This window comes from Polypterus senegalus, chromosome 11 (genome assembly GCF_016835505.1).
Source record: "Polypterus senegalus isolate Bchr_013 chromosome 11, ASM1683550v1, whole genome shotgun sequence".
Taxonomy (NCBI): Eukaryota; Metazoa; Chordata; class Cladistia; order Polypteriformes; family Polypteridae; genus Polypterus; species Polypterus senegalus.
In genome coordinates this window covers 143,787,246-143,802,950 of record NC_053164.1, presented here as the reverse complement: position 1 = coordinate 143,802,950, position 15,705 = coordinate 143,787,246, and the positions used below count along the sequence as shown (strand labels likewise).

General features: G+C 35.5%; 1 protein-coding gene across 1 annotated transcript in view; it reads right to left on the bottom strand.

Moving 5' to 3' along the window:
• The window catches only part of hmga2 (high mobility group AT-hook 2), a 168,229-nt gene that overhangs the window by 92,814 nt on the left and 59,710 nt on the right, over nt 1–15,705 (bottom strand). The gene's annotated exons all lie outside the window — the stretch shown is intronic.

Sequence of the window (15,705 nt, the reverse complement as noted above, 5' to 3'; positions counted from 1 at the left end):
AGTTTTAATTAAATGTCATTTGATTCCATAACCTGTGAAATTAATTACTGCTTTATGAACCAAAAGTGCAAGTGACTGATTGTAAGAATTGCCATTTGCAAATTTGCATTTAATTTAAAATAATATCCACAAATTTAAAGGTGCACAGCAACATACTGTATGCTGTGAAGTTATCAATCATTCAGCTTCCACAAGGGCAATACAAGTGCTATAAAAATGTGGTGTCTCTCTCTGCCTGTATTAGGAATGGACATTCATGCAACTTAACAAGCTCATGTAATGGTATACTTTTATTAAGTGTATATTCATTTTCTGTCTGTTGTTGGTATTATTACTGTCACTAGCCTGTGGAAAATATGCAAGTAAGAAATTCATATTAGGATACACGTGACAATAAACTTTTGATGTGACAATAAAATTTTGATGTATCATGAAAAGCTTTATGCAAATTACTCATGTATACATATACAATGCCACTTCGACTGTAACTCACTGGCACTTGCGTTTCTCAACAACATGAGCATGCTGAGCCACCGTTTGAACTTGTGTTTTTTGCCAATGCTATGTTGCATGCTTTTCCAATCCACTTGCTCTGGAGAATTTTTCAAATTCTTAGAAAGCTCAGCTCAGCTCAAGTCAGCTAAGCAGTTTTCTCAAAATGAACAACCTTACTTATTTCTTTGGCCTTTTCTGTTTCTCTATGCTTTGCACCTCTTTCTGTCCATGGCTACTTTAAACGTTCTTCCTTTTCTCTGTGTCTGCACACACGGTCTCCTGCTATAATCTACCAAAGTTTACTTATAAATTGATCTTTTCCTTTCTCTGTGATACACATATTTTTGTTGTATCATTCAGGATGCAAAAACAAGTTATTCTTAGGTAGTTTTTACTATGAGATTTTACATTGCTTCTGATAGATGACTGATTTTCAGCGGTTTTCAGACATGCTCAAGGTGAGCAGTAGGCTGACATTAGAGATGATGGTATGGCAAAAGTATGTGAAAGCTAATTACAATTTATTGTAAGGTTAAAAGCAGTGCTTATGATGCCGAGCCACAATTTATTAGCTGTGTATCTATTTTAAAGATGTCTTAAACAATCACTTTATGTAGCATGTCTTATTTTTCAATAATGATGCTGAACTCAAGGTGGATTATCAATTATCTACTGTTCTTGAAATAGCTAAATTTGCTTTCATTATACACTTTATCAACTAATAATGATTCTATAATGATGATGAAAGGACCTGCACATGGCATTCATATTACAAACTAGAGCAAAGACATTTTTTCCCTTTCCATCCAGAAAGTTGTATTAGAACCAATACATGGATTCCAGTATTGATTACAATTTAACTGCTATGGTGTTAACTTTTAAAAATGTGGACTACACTCAAACTCATAAAAATAACAAGTCCTAAAATCACTCAATACTTAAATATGTTTGTGGGTAATCCGTGGGTACCTAACCTGATGCATTCTCCTAGGAATAGTCACCAGGACCTGAGATAGTATGGTATTTTGTAGACCTGGAAACAGACCAAAACGGCAGCCAAATGTACTTTTTGCCCAAAAAGGCAAAACTGCACTCAAAATTAACATCTTTATAAAATGTAAATCACATAATATTTTGTTTTTGCTGTTTTAAATATTTCATATTGAATGTTCCCTGCCTTTTTTGAAGTTTTAATCCACAGTACTCAGCTTTAGCATCACCTAGAATCTCTTCTCTCTATGATAAAATATATAGGTGCAAGTGTTACAGACCTAAAGACTTAATTTTTCCTCAAAAAAAAAAAAAAACTTGGAACATAATCTAATTATTGCAAAGCAAAAGGTAAATATGAAATTCTAGGACTTCTAAAAGTATTAAGCTGTTATGGAATATTTGCATAACGTCACGTCTATATTTTGCATGCATGGGCTATTTCCTACTATAAGGTGCATGCTACTGCTGGAACGACCTTACTTGTGTATATTCTCAATCAACCAGTCCAGCCTGTATTTCAATACATAAATACATAATGCTGTAAATACCACAATTATCTGTTCTCTGCACAATGACACAAGTGATAAACTAAAGTAAAATACCCCAAGCATATCTTATGACAAGCCATAGTATTTCAGCACATATCATAACTTAAACTAATTAGCATCCAATCCAATTGCCACTTGTTCATAGACATTTTGAATATTACTTTTTTCTTTTTTCAGCACTAATTTTTAAACTTAATGTTTAAGCATTTATCATACCTCCACACCAATACTAGAGCACCAAAAGTAAAAGTCCTGTCCCCTTTTCTCTTCACTCCGTACACCTCAGACTATAAATATAACACAGGTAAAATCACTTTCAGAAATTCTCAATGATTCTACACTTATGGGGTCTATGAATAAAGGGGATGAGATAGAGCCTAGGAGTTGGGTGGAGAACTTTTTTTCTTGGTGCAAAGAGTATTGTCTACATGTTAACATCAGCAAACCCAATGAACTGATTATTGACTTTCACTGCACCAAACAGCCTCTATGTTCACTCATTAAAGTGGATGTACAAATGGTGCACTGCTATAAGTACTTGGGAGTCCACATCAGTACTAGGCTAGAATGTGGGAAGTGACATCCTTCACATCTTCTACAGTTCTGTGATGACCAGTGCAATTTTCAATGCTGTGGTATGGTGGGCTGGTAACAACATTTCAGGAGAGGCCCACTGAATCAACAAACTGATTAAAAGGACATGCTTAGTTATACCATGGACTCTGGACCCCCTGGAGGTAGTAGCAAAGTAAAGAATTGAAAAAAAACTGAGTGCTATTATAAATAATGTATGTTACATGTCCCCTTTCTGACACACTAACTCGGAGTACTTTCGTCTATCTATCTATCTATTTATCTGATACCATTTATTCCACTTACTCCAGTATAAAACAATATAAAATTATGTCTTAGGGCAGTGGCTGGAACCTAGAGTCACTGAACAAAACTCACATGAATATGGTGCTACATGTGCGGTGAAGTGGCACGACAAAAGTGCACAGGACAAAGGGGGGAAACACTATACACAAATGGAGAGATAACATAAAACCATATAAAATAAAGAAAAACCATACTACCACATTATGTACAATCTCCTGCAAAAAGCCTAAATGTGGTAGCATTGAGAGAGACAGACAGACAGGCACTATGAAACATGAGCAGTTATAGCCCTTAGACAAATAGAATGCCATAGTTATTTATTAACAAATTTGGTGATCTGAAAGAATTGTCAAAAGTAGGCAAATCACTGAACTAAAAACAAAAAAAACAAACATCAGCACTATGACCCGCCATGAGCACTGAGACACCTCTCCTTGCCCTTCCCCATGTACACTACAGATGATCATGGACTATACTCTAATGTGCATTTGCCAAAAAGTGGTCAACTCGTCAATACCCTTTCTCCCACATGTAAATCGTTGGGGCTCCTGACTCTTCTTCCAAGACCATTCTGATGCTCACAGTATCTCTTAACTCCCTCCAGCTGGGCAGCTGCTCCTGGATTCTCACACCAGTATTTTAGTTCCTTCATCTAACTCCTGTCATCTGCCTGGGGGGTCTTCACACAGACTATTCCTTATATTCTCCTCCTGCATACTGTAGGAAACACCAGACCACAAGGTAATTGCAGCACATCGTCATAAGACACAAAGCATAAAGCTAATACCATTTATAGTTTTTGTAAGGGATTGTACGCAATGTGGTATTATAAATTTCATAGTACATTTGGTCTAATTTACATGGTTTTGTGTATTCTGCTCCTCATCACTTATATGTTTTGTTTTGAAGGTTTTGCTTGTGGCGCTATAAATTGCACAATATGGGGACAGTTTACTAGCTGCAAGAATTTTTTGCAGGGTTCTTTTTTTTCCATCCATGCATTTATCATTGTGTCAGATCTCTTTTGTCCCACACAATTTTTGTGGGTGTGCCCATTGGCTGATAGTTTAAAGCAGTGCTTCTCAAACTTAGCCTGAAAACCTCATGTGGCTGCAGGTGTTTGCTACGACCAGTCCCATTTGCCTAGTGTGTCATTTTACCTCAAATCAATGTGTGTCAGTGTGTCATTTTACCTCCAATTGATCTAATTTAACTGATTTGTCTTTTTTCTTCTCTTCTCTTATATTTGTAAAGAAAAGTATCAACAGTGTAAGGTTTACATTTATAAGACATTTAGAAATATGTGTATTTTTGCCATAGCTTTAAATACTAAACTCTGTTTTTGCTGTTTCCTGTTAATTTGCCTGTTTCTGTATAGTTTGCTCTGTTAATTGTAATTATCGGGCTGGTAATTCATGTGGCTGGACAGCTACTGAGCACTGCTCTTTCTATAGGAGTAGTTCATTATGCAAATAGAGCATCTCAGTGATCTCATGAGGAGAAGAGGAGGTCTTGGGGAAAAAGAGTGGAAGGAGCACAAGAGACAGGATTGAGGGTGGAAGGTGCTGGAATGGGGATGTCCTCCCTCAGTGTTAGTTATGGAAAGCAGAAGAGCATGGTTTTCTCAGTGGCATGCATGAATCTGTGTGAGGGGGAACAGCATGGAGAATACGAGTGAGCAGAGGGAACAAGTGAAATAAAGTGGCAAGCTTCAGGTCCATAACACAGAAGCAGAAGACAAGCCGTGCTGATAGGTTAAGACGGTCCGAGAGTGGTTTAAATCATCTCCCCGGACTAGGAGAGTGGGAGTGCAGTTGTAAAACAAGAATAAAGGCTCTAAACATGTACTGGTGTTGTTCTTCCCTGCCTGGTTGTGGACATGACAGCATCCTAATAATAACAATTAGCATCAAGCTGAGCAGGCACCCAAGCAAACAATGCTGAATGCTGAAAGGCTACAACTACTTTAGTAGCAGATCCACTAATTAGTAATTATTAATTAAATAACCAGAACACCAGGAAAAGCAGAATGAAAATCATGGTGATAATAAAAATCTTAAAAAGCAACGTTAAAAAAAATGTACCCATGTAACGCAGAGGCTGCAGGTTTTTGCTCCAACCCAGTTGCTTAATTAGAAAACAATCCGTGCCAATAATTTAATTTGATGGCTTGTTAGTGCTTTAACTCTGCCATATCAGGCCATTCTCACATCCTAGATGTTCTTCCCCTTTGTAAGGATATCATCTAAATGATTTGAAGGCTAAAATGGAGTAATACTCAATCTTTCACTTTTTTCTCTTCACTTTCCTTCCAAGTATTTAATTAAAGCCAATAGTGCATGATAAAAAACACACAGGTGTAAATGGTAACAAGCTGAATGGAGAAAAGCTGCTTTCTTTTGTCATTTGAATCGTATTGCTAATAAAAAGCCATTAAAAACCAAGAGAACAGCTGTTTAAGACTAAAACAAGCAATAAGGGTTCAGAATCGTAACGAGCGAGACAACTAAAATGAAGCACAAGTGTTACTTGAGCAATAAGTGCTTCTTATTTAGCAACTGGGTTGGAGCAAAAACCTGCAGCCACTGCGGTCCTCCAGGACTGAATCTGCCTACCCCTGTAATATACATAAAAGCTTTACATTATAATAAAACTTACCAAAACTTTTGTGATTTCTACACTGTCCCCAAAAAATAAAAACTGGGAAACAACAGCATGCTTAAAGATCAATCAATCAAAAACCTGAAGCCACATGGGGTCCCAAGGACTGAATTTGAGAACCATGGGTCTAGGGCATTACTCAGTCATCCACAGAAAGCACCATATTTCTACAGCTGGGAGAGGCCATTTCTGTAGGTGTTGTGCCAGCCTGCTGCACTAACAGTCAGTCATCTCAGGATGCTGCTTCTCTGATTCTCCAACATCTTTGACAACACGTGTAAGAAAATGTCTTAATAGTTTTTGCTTTCATTTTATTCCACCACCATGTCCATACAGTCAACATGTAGTGCAATAAGTTGGATTAACCATCTAGCCCAAGGGTCCTCAATCACGGGCCCGGAGGGCATTGGCTGCAGGTTTTTTATTCCAACTTGTTTCCCAATTAGAAGACAGTCCATGCTGATAATGAAACTTGGTATTTAATTATTTAGCTTGTTAATGCTTGCATTCATCCAAAAGAAATTTTAATTTCACTGTAGAGTTTCCTTCTGTGAGAACATTATCCTTGTGTTTTGTGGACCAGAATAGATTTAAACTTAATGATCCTTCCAATTCCGCTCTCATTCATTTCTAAACATTTTTTATCACAGATACTTCATGGTAAGCATATTAGCTGGAGAGCTGCTGGTTTATTGGTTATTAAAGGTTCTGAATGGTAACAAGCTATCATTATCAACAAGGACTGAGGTCTAATTAGGACACTGGCTGGAATGGAAACCCACTGCGGACCTCCAGGACCATGACTGAGGACCCCTGATCTAGCCTGAAAAAAAACACAATGATTCCACGAATACCAAAATTGTCTAGTTGTTCATATGACTTGTATGTACTGCAGTTCTACAGAAGCAGTACAAGCAATGATCCATCCTCGCTCAGTTATCATTGTATTCAATTAGCAAACAAAATGGGCAGCAGCCTAGTGCTAGTCATTAGAGTAACAAATCATTTGTATACTTGGTCATGCTGATCTTCCATGACAGTTTTCATGAAGTTTGGACCATTGCTGTTAGGTACAACTGCTTTTGTCACTGAATGACATTAAACTTCTTAACCAGAGGAATGCAATAAAAGCACAAGTCACACCTGAACATCCCATGCTGTTTGAAGTACTGAATGTACGCTAGATAAAGTTGGAATAACATTCAACAGGAAAACAGCCATTGAGAATGGTAGTTGACTGACTGATGTAGTGTTAGGGAAGCATAGAGGCCCAGCGGAATTTAAAGTGGCTTAATGTTTAAGGAGTTGAACTTGGGACACCAGGTTGCAGGTTGAATGTCCACAATTTTTTTCATGTGAGACTTTATGTTATCCTGTTATAGAAATGCCTGACTCTGTAAAATGTGCTTTTGACATAATGTATAAGATACAATTTTCGCTTACATAGAAAGAACCAAGCTAATGTGTAGAAACAAAACTAAACAAAACAAGAATTTTGTGTTTCTCAATGAATGAATTTGACAAATGTATTGGTACTTCAGACCAAATCAGTTCACTGCCAGCTCTCAGATTTTCAGCACGTTGAATCTGCTCTTCTTTTTAAAGGTTCTTTTCAAGTGATGTGCCGTACAATAGGTTCTAGAAAATACACCAGAATTCACGCAAGTGGTGCAGACTTTCAAGCAACCTTGAATGTATTTTCTTACCAATTTGCAGGAGCGCTTCATGTGGCGTTTGAGTCTTTTTCCGTGTCACAAGACAGCATAGAAAAGTACAAGAAAGATTTTACAGCATAATAATCCTGATGGATGAATAAGGAAACCCTACCAGCAGGAATGCCTTTCACCAAGGGGTTAAAGTAATTTATTTAATCTTTCTTGAGGAAATTCCTGTAACTCTGGTCAGGCTGCAGTCTTCGTGGACCCATTGGATTTTTTTTCTTATTTCCACTCCCACATGGGGAAATGCTGATTTATAGTCTTTGTGCCTTTGCCTTTTTCACCTCTGCACCATCATAAGTGAAGATGACTGCTGCAGATAAGGTACACAATTCACAATCCCGGAAAGTGTTCAGCTGGATGCAGGATGTCTGCTTGGCGTTTTACGTGAATTCTTTGGCACTCTCCTCTTTGTATATTTTCTTTAGGATATTTATGCTAATTTATAATGAGGTAATGCTGCAGTAACACATGTTCCTTGCATAGTTTCTGACTAAGAGACGTTATGCAGATATACCAAACTCAGCCTGTTTTATTTTCACAATTTTGTGACTTTAAACAAATCTGGGAATCAGATGCAATTTGCATTACATTTTTAGAACAATGGTAAAGAGCAAAGCTATTTAAGAATCTTTGCCACTATTAACAAATGCTGAGCATGCAAAGCATAATATCTGCCAGATAGTAACAACCTAAAAGAAACCAACCAGCAGCTGCTTTCACACCCTTAAAAGAAACTACAAAAAAGACTCAAAGAGAAGGTTCCGCTTGCCTCTTTTGCTCCACAATACCACCATACCAATAATGTGTGTAGGGATGCATTTCTTCTGTCTAATTGCTAATTTAAGCAATTTGCAAAAATACATGTCTTAGAAAACAGCTTAATGCAGTATACAAAAATGGTTATGCCCAGATCGCTGGGTCAAAGGCACTTCCATGATATCTGCAAAAATGACCGTTTAGACTGACATGCTTCCTCATCCTTCTTCGTCCTAGACGTGGAAAGGAAACATCAATTGATTGAAACTTCCTTTTTGTATACACATTTTTCCACACTGAACAATCAGAAAACAACTTGTCTTGCAGCACAATGTCAGTGCACTTCTTGTCATAATCAGTTAAGTAGCAGACAGATCAGCGCTGGGTAACGGAAATGCAAAAAGGATACTTCATTGAAGTGTATTTTAAATAACAGTCCTCTTGTAAAATAGTGATAAAGGCTTTGAAGCCTCTGATCAGTTCACTCTGTACAACAATATAATAAAAATGTCTAAATGATAACGTGATTTTTAATTTCAATTTGGCGTATATTTAATCTATTGATATCTTGCAATAACCACCTGAACACTGAGAGGAGGATGTCCACTCAGCATGATCCTTGGAAGCAAGTGTGAGCTTTGTACATGTCAGAGTCTTCAGCCATTTAACAATTGACACAATTCTGCTAGTGACCTTAGTCCGTTGGCCTGCCATTTTTCCTTCGCCCCTCCTATACTTTTCTGTTTTAAAAGAAATTAAAGTGGGACCTGATATAGGCTCTGTGCTCAAGCATTGCACATTCTGCCTTTATGAAACCCTCTGTCAAGCTGTATTTTGAATCTTGTGTTTTTGGACCTTTTGCCTGCTTTTTGGATTGTACCTTTGCTTCACAGTGTTGGTATTTTTGCTTGTTCATGTTCAGCTCTTCTGTGCTTCACCGTCTACATGTCTACTTTTGATAGCTCTTTTAAATCACTGACTTTGTTAGTAAATAATTTTATTATTTCAGAACTCTCATTTTGTCAGCTAGCCCTAAACTGTACTTCGGCCAAGCTGTGTGCTGCATGTTGTGCTTTACAAGGCAAAGCTTTGAAATTGGCTTGTGTTCACATCAAAACATAATTAATTCAGCTCCAAATATTCAATGGATTGACATGTTTTAAACATCCCTGATCAGGATTTTTGGAGTCTGCATATCATTTTACTTTGGGCAAATAGAATTTAAATTTCTTCAGCAATATACAGTTTCTTCAGTTTAATTCCACATAATAAAATACTGCTAAAATCACAGATATAGTATATTTAAGACATATACTGGACACATCAGATTTATGTACAAAATAACAAGCCGTAAAACGATTTGCAAAAAATGAAATATAGTAATACATATTACAAACATCATGGATATGTTTGGAATTTTTCAAATCTAACTTATCTTTTCACAATCATGGTATGCATTAGTTTTCCACGGAAAATTATGTTCTCAAGTGAATCATTTCTTTATCAATTAAAAAATATATACTGTACTTGTTCTTATGGTTTAAAATAAGGTGTACAGGGCATCCATGCAAATGTGAAAACAAAAGTCTTAAAACACAATAAATACATCCCCTTTAATGTAGCACATTTTTTTGGTTTCAGAAGACATACACTCAATTTTCTGAAGTGTGTTTCTGACAACAAAAAGAGAGGTGAAGTAATAAATGTTATCACACTATTTTAGCATTGCTGTTCACTCATCTATACACAGTGATCACTGTGGTTAAAGTGTTTATGGAAATATGAAAGTAAAATAGTCCAAAAACATGTGTCTAAAGCTCTTCCACCTCATTCCCATTCTAATAAAATGGTTTGGAAATATGGGATAGGGAATCAGGGATCAGGGATAGGGAAAATTAAATTTAAAAAATCAAGTGTTTTCATTTTCCATTGATTTCAGTACATTAACTTAATGCTTTCAAGTCAGACTTGGTGGCAAGAAGCATTAAGTTTTCCAGGGGAGTGGTGAAATACATGATTATAATACCAATAAGGCCCACATTTTTGTTTCATAGCAAATATGCCTAGGAATGCATATGCAACGGACTAGAACAAATATACCACCAGTGTGCCGAAGACCTTGCTTTTTCTAAGTTTGTGGCACTCACTATTTCAAAGATGACACTTTGTTTCTAAAGCCTACTGCAGTTCCAAATGTTTTCTAGGTGAGCCACTGCACTGGAGCCAAAAGAGAAGCAAGGTGAAAAACACAGCTCCACAGTATTAGCAATGGAAATGTTGTTTACTAGCAAATGGAGTACTGCACAGATGAGTTACTCTTATATAGGGCACCATGGAGGCACAAAAGGTTAGTTAGCATGGGGGTATTTCTTCCACATCTTCAAAGATTCTTCAAAGATATGAAGGTTTAGGCAAATCATTGATTACATATTAGTAGGACAGGGTATATGTGTGTGAGTAACAGTTTATTTATCTAAATCCAGAGAATAATCTTACCATAAGACCTTGAACAATCAAAAAATAACAGCAGCAATTGTAGTATTCACAAAAAGAGTTACATAAAAATTTTCAACTGGAGATGAAAGGTTGACATGGAAAGAGACAGGTAAGAAGGTGAAGAACATAGCCAAACTACTTGAATCAAACAAATATATGATTTTTTTTCCAAAAGCTACATGAATACTCTTATAATATGACTTTATTGTTAAGATAATGAGTGATACTTGGGAACATCCTTGACTTGAAATGACCTTATTCAGTAAGTTTTAATGCTTTTGCTTTTATGTTTCCATCAATGCCCTGTAGACCCCATTTTAAACCAGAGGAATAAGGACAGCATTTGTTTAATTTATAAAAAATACTTCACTTTGGAACAATATATTATTATAATATACGAGGGACATTCAAAAAGTTTCCGCACTTTTATATTTTCGTTGGAAACTGTGAAGGCAGGAGGAGTAGTAATAGGGCATTAAAAAGCTGGTATGATGCTAAGAAAATTGCACTGCAAATGAAGGTGACTATGTACAAAAGTGATGTAATTTGTTTTTGAAATTCTTAATAAATCGAGTTAAAAAAAGCATGAAAACTTCATGAATGTCCCTTGTATAATTTATATCATGATTATAAAAAAAAATCTTGAAAAACATAAAATATATCCTTTAAAATCAATTAGACATACAGTCTAAGATATACAGTATGTCACAAAAGATATATATATATGTGTATGTAGTATATGACCTATTAGGTTCCACCACTACTATGACTAGCTATTGTTGTTAACACTTGAAAAATGTATACATATTGATAACTGGGTGGACCCAATGGTGTGACGGGTAGAGCTTTATATTCTTGTCATCACCGTGATTGTAATTACAGTCTGTAATTTTCACCTCTAATTTGACATGGTGTAAGTGCGTATATGCATGCAAACCCACCAGAGAGTACAACCATGGTGCATATATACACAAATTAGGAAAAAAAACACTATTATCATAAATATTAAAAGTAAATATTAAAACACTTTATTAAGCTGATCATAGTAAAAATAACAACAACAGAGCTACTAAATGTATTAGGCATTCAGTATCAATGGTGCCTAACCATTCAATAAAAACATTAGGGATAGCTAACAAGAAGAATAGGCTTTACATACAATTCTTCTGAGGGTATACTTGTTTTTTTTTTTGGTAGAGTGTTTACTATTTTAATGATATTCACTTACTGTAGTTACAGCTTAAGCAGTTTATAGTAGAGATAATACAGAAGCCTACAATACAGTAAATTATGAATGGAACGATATGAGGAGAAGGAGGAGTTTGATGGACAAAAACAAGTACTTAATTAACCTTTGCTTTGCAGTTCTTGTTCTATACCTATGTTAGGTATGTAAAGGTAAAAGTAGACCTGCCTATTTGCATAACCTATTGTATGCTTTAAAAAATCTTTAATATAGTTTTGTAAAAAAGTAAAGTAATTGCATTGCCATAATGTTGCTTATTATGAGCAAAACAAGTGAATTATTATGTTTTTACATCTCAGTTTCAACGTTGATTTAGACAACAAAGTACCAAAACATCCAGAACAGACAGATGATCTAAACTGAGAAAGTTTAGATTTCAAAGAAAGGAAAGGGCACAACAAGATGAATTGACTGGCAATTGAGAAGGAATGCCAGTTTTTTAACAAACTAATTATAGAAAATGCATTGTTTATTCTGATTTAATTAAAAAGCAAAATATAGTAAAGTGCTATTCATAAACAACAAAAATTAGGACAGACACTGACTGAGAATGCAGCATTATTTTTAAAAAGCAAATGTTATATTTAAGTAAAGTTAAATAATTACTAAGGATTAGTCACCAAAATATTAGAAACCTTTCAAAACTAAAACCTGTTAAAACCATCCCAACTTCTAATAAATAAAGCATAAAGAATTAACTTTATAAATTAAGACAAAGCCCACAGCTTTTGAAAGATGAAAAACACACCTTCCCTCAATCTGCACTCCCAGACAAATAATAAAATGAAAACAAGCAAAAAAGCTGCTGTAGCATGGAAGCTAAAAGCTTGGGAACACAAGCCCTATCGCTTTTCTCCACATTCCACCCCTCTGCTTTTTCCCAAGGACTCAAGCAGAAAATCCTTTTTGTTCTTATCAGTTCAAACAAGAACAATGAATTCCTCAGCCAGGCAAGAATGTGGCCAAGGTGCCAGTAAAGCCAGCCTGCAAGGTGATGTATGGTCCGCATACTACAGGGCAAATAAATCATTTTACAAAAAAAAAAAAAAAAAGGAATGCATTAACTGGCTTAGAGTTTAGCTTTGCTGCTCCCTGATGAAATGTATCACCTGCTGGACACCCCTAACCCCAATTATATAAATTCCCAGCCTGATCACACTGCCTGAGATCGCTGCTGTCACTGCTGGCACTCAAATACTTAAGTGATTTTAAGAATGCAAAGATCAGACATATTTCCAGTTTTTATTATATTGTTTTTTCTGAGTCAACTATAGACATTGATTTACTTGAGTGTTCACTTATTTATTAGTTATTAATTCATTTTATATTTACTTAAATTAAAATTACATTTATTTCTTTATAAAATAATTTAAATACAATTTTTACTGAGGCCTAAAAGGCTGATCCGCAGTTATTTTATATCAATCAATAGCAGTTTGCACTGAAGAGGAGGAAGTATGACAAGAATCTTATAATTAATGGCTCTGTTTTATACAGTTTTCTAGTTTTCCTGCTTTTAGACGCAATTTGGGAATTCTGAATTCAAATGTAGTGGGAAAGTGATCAACATTGTTTGGTAATCAGTCTTGTTAATTAAAGGAATGATCTAAATGCATGTGACACAGTACATTGAACACTCTGAAACAAATAATGCACCGTTTGCCACGCATGACTATAAGCAGTTTATGTTGCAATTTTAATTTCTAATGATCAGGTTTAGATATGCCTGACAATGATTGTAACTGCTAAACGTTTTTTTATGATACATTCATTTTTGAGGTGCTACACTTTTTGCCTTTTTCTTTTAGTTAAAATGCTGTTTCTATTAATGCTTTACACCTGGTCAAATAGTCAGTAAAAATGCTTGGCACAATGTTGGAATAAGGGAGACATTTCAGGGCCCGGGCAGAATTTCCATTGTTTGATCCAGAACATTGACTGCCTCCACGGAGTGCCCCAACCCTTCTACTTGTTGTAGCTCTGGATAGCAATAAGATATTTGATATATGCTTCCAGGTGATGGCCTTACAATTATTTTTTTTTTGAGGGTTGTGGAAGCTATGAGAGACATATTGTAGTCTTTTTGTTGCACAGACAGGGGGAGTTATCGCTCCAAGGTCTGATAAAAATGTTGTAGCCGAGGATCAAGGATTGTACTATAGGCTGGGGCCTTCTAACATCAGCATTACTGGACATTTTCTGTTCAATTGGAATGGTTAGTAATGCAGTTCATGTCTCTATATGTTCATGGTTTTACATGAAATCTGCTCTAATGGCTGCAACATGGACTTAACATGCAACAGTTAATCACTTTTTGCCTTCAGCTATTAACCTTATCAACTCTTGCTCAGATTATAAGGCACATAAAAAATAAACCTTATATACAATTTAGATTGAGAGTTTCAGCAAATCCATGGATGGATGGGTGGCTGGATGAGTTTTTATTTACGAGCCGGCATAGTAAACTAGGATTATATTTTCAGCTGGGTCTTTGGTGTTGTTGACTTTGCCAGTGTAAGCCTTCTGCCTAGTACACACCATTGCTGGAATCAGCTCCAGCTCACTATAATCGCATAACAGAAAAAACAATTACTGTGTTTCTATAGAGCTCTTTGAGACTCATCAAAGATGGCATATATGACAGTGATGTGTCTTTTAAACAAATGCAATTACATAGGAGTTGCACTGAAAATAAGTAACACATATACAATTGTCAAATCAATAGTTTAAATGATGCTTTCTTAGTTATATAAAAAATGCAAATGAGATAAGACCAATTTGTCAAGTTCATTGGGATATCTAAATGTAACCTTGTTTTAAATATCTGATTTAGGTGTTTTTAAACAGCCATCAAGGTGTTCACTTCAAGAGCTATGCACACCACAGCAGTTAGTTGCAAATTGCCATGAGCATTTCATTGAAATCATTTTGTTGGATCATCCTTATCAATGCATTTGAGAATCTGAATGGCCTGGCTTCAGTTCCCACATCACCATATTGACCACGACTAAACTGTTTTAGTTCGTTTAACCTGACAGAGTAGAATGCAGCCTTAGTCCTAGGATACACATGGTTTTACCACAATTCTGCATAGTCTTAAAGAGATCTAACCAGTACATTATGGATTCTGAGCTTAACACCCCTTACTTTGAATCCAACAGCTAACAGACACTTTTTTTCCTTTTAACTGATCTTGCACATTGTCTTAATGATAAAAATAATGTATCAACATAAACTTCTATAATCCCTTTAGAGTTTGCATTCTTTAAGTGTAGCCCAACTTGTATTGATGAATGATGTTCTCTTTGCTTGTATTTATCATTTTGCACTTATCTGCATTAAGCTGCAATTCTCAAGAGAACGTCTTTTGATGCCTCTTCCATATTTGCTGTTTGTTCAATTTTGTTATCATCTCCAGATTTCACAAGTTTACTCATTACGTCATTAATGTAAATCAGTCAGGATTATATGTTCTCGCACAGATCACCTATGACCTCACCTCATGTGACATATTCTCCTACACTTCACAACCTTAACAATATTCAACTTAGAAACAAGTTTCTTAAATACCTTTTGATGCTAGGGATCTCTAGATTTAGAATTAGCTTTACTGTCAAGAGTTTTTGAATGACTACATCAACTCAACTATGTACAGTAATATAATTTTCTTTTATTTTCTTCTCTAATTGACTGATTAATAATGTACGTATAGCAAATTTGTTTGTTAGTCTACATCTTAAAATTGTCTGAATTATTTTTCACTTTATAAAGTTGAGATTTTGTGGTTGAGGATCTACCTGTATATTTTTTTGTTAGCCAGTGACTAATGTCAAAGGGACTTTCTCATCTAAAGTTATTTGAGAAAATATGTTATTAATAGTCTAGAATTTTTTTAATTTCTTGTATTACT